The sequence below is a fragment of the Haemaphysalis longicornis genome, unplaced genomic scaffold (genome assembly GCF_048455015.1).
Source record: "Haemaphysalis longicornis isolate Haplotype H1 unplaced genomic scaffold, Haemaphysalis longicornis Haplotype H1 scaffold_4, whole genome shotgun sequence".
Classification (NCBI taxonomy): domain Eukaryota; kingdom Metazoa; phylum Arthropoda; class Arachnida; order Ixodida; family Ixodidae; genus Haemaphysalis; species Haemaphysalis longicornis.
In genome coordinates this window covers 152015178-152021177 of record NW_027526361.1, presented here as the reverse complement: position 1 = coordinate 152021177, position 6000 = coordinate 152015178, and positions in this window count along the sequence as shown.

Here is a 6000-nt window from a genome sequence, read left to right as displayed (position 1 = left end):
ACCATGGTGTGCGGTAAGTGGTCGTTGTCTTCCAAGTAGTTCTGTAGCCTTCTTAATGCTATTTTTTCGGAAACCTTCCCCAAGCATGATGTCAGTGAGATTGGTCTAAGCGCTTCAATTCCTGGTTTCTTCCCTGGCTTGGGGATGCTATTATTTCGGCATGTTTCCATTCCTATGAGACTTCTCCTTTTGTCCAGAGTTCTTCGTTTACGTGCTTTGTTAGGGCCTCTATATCGTCTTCGCTTAAATTTCTAATCATTGCATTTGTTATGAGTTCCGAACTCACCGCCACGTTCTTCTGTGCCGCTGTGATTGGCGCCCTAACTTCTTCCTTATTTATTTCTCCGTCCAGGGCTTCATTCCTGTTTACCTCGTATGGTAGCTTGCATGATGCCGTCTTCTGTGTGCCTAGGAATTTGTCTTTCAGGGATTTTAGTAATTCTTTTTCCGTGCCTTTAAACTGAATTAATAGATTTTTTAAGGTTCTGTTATTTCCGGTCCTTGTTTTGGCTGGGTCAGTCAAAGGGCCCAGGTTTTTGAGGTGCTCAACGTGCCCTTCAAGAAATTGCTGAATTGAGCCCCATGTTGTTGTCCCAGTTGGTTTGCGTATTCCGGTGCTCTCCGTGTCATTTCTTTAATTTTCTTCTTGAGCTTTTTGTTGCGCCTTTGCTTTTTCCACCTCTTCACCAGACTACGCCTTGCTTCCCATATGTGTAGTAAATGTTTGTCCATATTTGATTCTAATTCTGTGCTTCTCACCGCTATTGTTGCGTCCGGATTTGTTTGTTTCAGTTTTTTACGCCACTCTTTTATATGTGTTGTTTGAATTAATGAAGACGTCCTTTTCCTGTATTTCTCCCAATTGGTGATTTTATCTTCTTGTAAGGTCCTCCTGATAATAGCTGTAGGGAGGTATAAGCTTATTATACAATGGTCACAACCTAGTGTTTCCTCTAGATTAGACCAGTGTACTCCTTCTGCGCTCTTGATTATTTCAAGATCCGGGCAGGTGTCTCTGCTAGTTTGACTTTATATCCTGGTGGGACATTCGGGATTCGTTATCAAGGTATACGTCTTCATTTTCCGTGGCTTGTATCAGGTTTTGTCCTTTGTGTTAGTTTAAGTGGTAACCCTACTCTCCATGGGGTGCATTAAAGTCGTCCATTATTACGAGTTGGTTCTTGTTTGCTATTTTCATGGTCTCCCTGAAGGTTTCGGTGAAGGATTCTTTCTTGTTGCGATGATGACTGTATATGTTTAGGATGACTGTGCTCCCTCCCCCCCTCTTGTTTTGGAATATTTCAATTAGAGGTGCGCGCGCTAACTCTTATGAGCTTAGCTTGTGCTCAATTGCGGTGAGGTCTTTGTTTATCAGGGTCGCTATACCAGGGTTGTCTGTATCGATGATGACCTGGTATCCCAGAAGCGCTACCTTTGAGACTGCCTTCTGAAAACATATAACGTTTGATTTTACATGGCATTGATCAATATACTGTCTCAGGCTGTGTCTTTCCCCGCCACATGGACAAGGAACGCAACCCCAAACGCCGTCTTATTCGTGCCGCATACTACGCCAAGAAAGTAAACCGTGATACCGACATCCGCCACGTATTCACAGATACGGCATTTGAAGATGACCTCGGTGCGGCCGCCTTCATCACTTCAGGGGGTACTCACTACTCCATCACTGGACGGTGCACCTCCCCAGAAGAAGCCGAACTTCTCGGTATCGCTTTTGCCGCTGCTGACAACACATCCCCCATCCGCACGACAAATACCTACACCGATTCTAAGTCAGAATGCTACCACCTGGCTCAGGGTCTCGCCTTCCCCTCCACACTGTCCCTCTTCAACAATGTTAAAGGGCCTTTTCACATGCACTGGATCCCTGGTTACGCAGGCGTTGCAGGGAACTAACGCGCTCATCAGCTTGCCCGCGAAGCTTTCCTCCGGGCCCCTGTCGACGCTCGCGACACAAATCCTTGCCCTCCTCCTCGCTCTTCACCTTAGCAGACCTTCTAAGCATACGCCGCACGTTCCCTTCCCTCCATTCCGGGCTTACCCGTCGCGAGAAAGTAGTCATTCGGCAGGCGCAAACATATACACTGCACACACCCACTCGGCTCCATCTGTTCCAACGCACGCCAGACACCCCTGTCCCACTCTGTCCCCACCGCCTTATTCCTCCTACCCAGGACCACATTCTGTGGGAGTGCCCCTACAACCCTACCCTACCACACAATTACTCCGGAGAGTGGCTGGCTGTTCCGGCAAGTCTCCAAGAGCAACGGGAACCGGCGGCCCACATCATCAGGGCCCTCAGCGGCTGCATTGACCGAGGCGGCTGATTCGCCCCACCATCCCTTGATCAATAAAGTCTCTATCTATTTTTTTTCTTTTGGGAGTTCCTGCAGGTCCACTGCCAGGTGAATGTGTTCATTAGCATCAAGTTTTTTTTTTGCGAGAGTTTGCCTTACGGCATAACAGTCATATATACAACATTACATTGGTTTCACGCAGAAACGTCAACAGAGACCGGTACTGAGGCCCCCATATCCACCGCTGTAGATCAGGGGGTCTCCCAGGATGGAGCCCTGTGCCCCGGAGGTGTTGCAGGCGAGAGGTTTGAAGGGCAGGGTGGCTCGTGTCGGCTTCAGACGCAGGGACCGTACAAAAGGGACAGGTGTCCGCAAACGGTGCGTGATAGCGGGCAGGCCAAGCGTGGGTCACTGCTGGGGATAATGCCACCCCAACTCGAAGCCTCCGCAGCAGGACCTCCTCCCAGCGAGCGAGCCCACTGGGGAGGTCGGTTCCACGCGGTGGAAGTAAAGCACGCGTGGCGCGGCGGAGGTTCTCCTTTTCCACCAGCAGTTCTTCTCGGGTGGACACCGGAAGAAGTGGCAGCGGCCTTTGTAGGTCTATACGGCGACAGGCGCGACCCGCCGCTATGTGTGCAGGAAGCATGTCCCGGCGAACCCACAATACACGCACAGGGCATGGGTATGTGTCCAGGATCGCGTGAATACGTGCCGACATGCTGGTGCTACGCGCAACGCGACGTAGATCACGTATCGCCGTCGTTGAGTCCGTGTAAATTTCCAGTTTCACACCGGTAGTTACTGTCGATGAGAGCGCTTGGAGACCATCCCGAATTGCAGTAAGTTCTGCCAACAGGCTTGGGAGAGGTCGGAGGGTCTCGTAGGCGCAGCACTGGTTTAAGGTTGGGTGAGAGGGACAAGCCAAGGCTGTGGTTACGAGGCAGTCATGTGCCCCGGCGTCCACGAAAGCCTGTATGACTCGTGTCCGCGTCGCAGGCGCCCAGTGACGGACATGAAGGAGGGCTGCATCCGGAGGTTGATGAAGGCCAGAGGTTCGGACATGTAGCCTTGCCAGAGGCTTGTTGTCCGTCACCTGATGGTAGAGCCAGGGTGGTCTAGCCGCAGAAAAGGCTGGCATCGTATCAGGAACGTGGCCCATATACGCAGCGAGAGCCGCTGCCTCCGGTACATATCCACGCTTTAGCAGGCGAGCGGAACGACGCTGATGGATGATCTCATCTAGGGTGTTTAGCTGGGCTTCGGCTTGTAGCGGCGGGATTGGTGTTATGCGTGGGAGGGTTTTTCTTTCCATGAACCCAACCACTGCATCTCCTCGACTCTTGCGAGTGCCGATTCCAAATTTTCCCATTTGCCTTTCTGCTATTTGCTTCTCACCTACATTTACTTTAAAGTCCCCCATCAAAATAGTGAACTTTGTTGTTCACTTTTTTGGTTTGATGTCCTCGTGCGAACAATCGACGGCCTCACCATCGTAGCCAGCTCTTTGCGCATACGTTTGTACCATATTCAACAAATTAACCAGAAATTTCAAGTCTCCGGTCCGGCACCCCGTGCTGGCCGTTTATATCAGATCTTAGCCATTTCATTTCAAAATCCCGATAGCCTTTTTCTTGCTATAGTACAAAGTCCGAAGAAAAGTTTCCGGCTCCCGGTATAGGTAACGTTTGTAGTTTGTAGAACTTCACATAGCAGGGAACTGGATGTGGTTGCTTAGTACCAGAGCCCAAGGGAAGGTTTAGCAATCTCTGGCCTCGAGTCGAGTAGTTGACGGCCGTCCAGGTCAGCGCTTGTCGTCACGTTCTCCCACAACTCGGGAAAGGGAAGAGTATGGTAGAGGAAAAAGGGAGAGGGCTGGGTTGTGGGCATACCCGATGGCGATGTGGGTTAGGGTGCATAGTTGAGAAGAACATTCCCATTGTGCTGGGTCTTTGGTTGGGTAGGTGGCGTGTAGGCCGGTGGGTTGAGGGAAAGGGTTTTTGTGGATTCGACGCACACTAGTCTGTTTATTTTTCCTTTTTTGAGTGTATAAGGATAACGAGAACGAGGGGATTGTCTAACTGCGCGGTAATGCTGTGTGATGTCCTGCAAGGTGACGAGGGATGGAGTGCCAGAATTTGCATGCAAAGAATAGGATTTATGGAAGAAGTGAATACACATGAAGGAATCCGTAAAAGAAACTTATTAGCGCAAATCCACATTCGCCACATTATGAATTCGTTGTGGGGAAATCAGGTAAAACAATCCTGAGACCTTATGCGGGTTACCTATGTCAGAGAGAGCATGCTCGATATTTAAATGGACGGGACTGCGAGTTGAACAGAAATTATTATTCAAAGAAAGCAATTACAAATTCCCTCCCATACTTCTAGGGGGGTAATTTTAGAAGCCAGCGATTGTGAGCTCCTACACTATAGTAGGATTGTATACTCCCGAGATGTCGAGTTTCTAGGACCTTCATTTGGGCTGGGCGTTATCGCAGTATCCCCCGGCCATCGCCCTTACTCCTCCGGTATCACCCTTTGCGCACCCTCAATTCTATACGAACGAGCGACTACTCGTTTTCACTGCATGCGGAAGCCGTCGGAGCCACCGATTGGTTCGGTCGGTAACCGAATACTGGTCGGTGGCGGCTCCGTAGGCGCCTCAATAGCGCACGTGGCCTTAGTAAATTTCCAGTGCCAGGGGCACTTTCTTAAGGTCATATGGGGCGATATTTAGCGGTTCATTGATTTATACCTGCGGTACTTAGGTTCGCCTAACAAAACAACACAATGCTAAAGCAATTATTATGATGATAATAGGAGGAGACAATCCCACTACCGGAGGGTGACATGAGTTCTGTGTAGCCAAGCATGTGTGCCCTATTTGGTGTAGGTATTGCTAAACACGGATAATAGCCAAGCCTGTTAGTCTTAATAACTAAGAGCGATAGCCAACGCAATAGGAGAAGGGCAGTTACGGCATTGATGAAAAGATTGTAGCACCACTGGACAGCTTTCTTCTTGGCTGTGCTGTCTCCACTGCTGTGGACTTTGAAGCGTATACCTCGCCCACAGCTGTGAAGCGTGGTCGCGCGCGGAAGTTTGCCGGAGAAAAATGTGCTATGGAACACAGAAATGTCGCAAACAGACAGCTGCTCACTGCAGCTACAGCCACCGCCCGCAGACACAACCAGGACAGGTCTGTCGCAAAGATGCATCGGCACCGCAGAATGGGTTATTATCACGAATGACCTTCGATTACATTGTGCACGATGATACATTGTGCACGATGAAAAGTTGGGGTGTTTGTTTTGGTACATTACGGCAAAGTGCGCGAAAAAGGCGGTGACACAGAATTGTGGGGCGTCTTTCCTACGCCCTCTTAAAGCGAAGCTTTAGTGTCCACACCCGTGCCGTTGTGCGCCAACTTTCCCTGACTTTCTCTGACGATGGTGGTGGATGTTCGTGGGGTGAAGTGAAAGAAAAACACTACCCGTGTCCGGAATAGAACTCAGGTCACTCGCCTTATGCAGCCGGCGTCTACCGATTGCTACATGTCGACATGGTCTAAACGAACGCCCAGCAGCAGGTTTTAACAGATTTGCGCCGTACACCCCAAACTCGAACGTTAGAATTACGGATTGCGCACCCAAGACTTGCTCTCGGCATTCTAGCAAAGT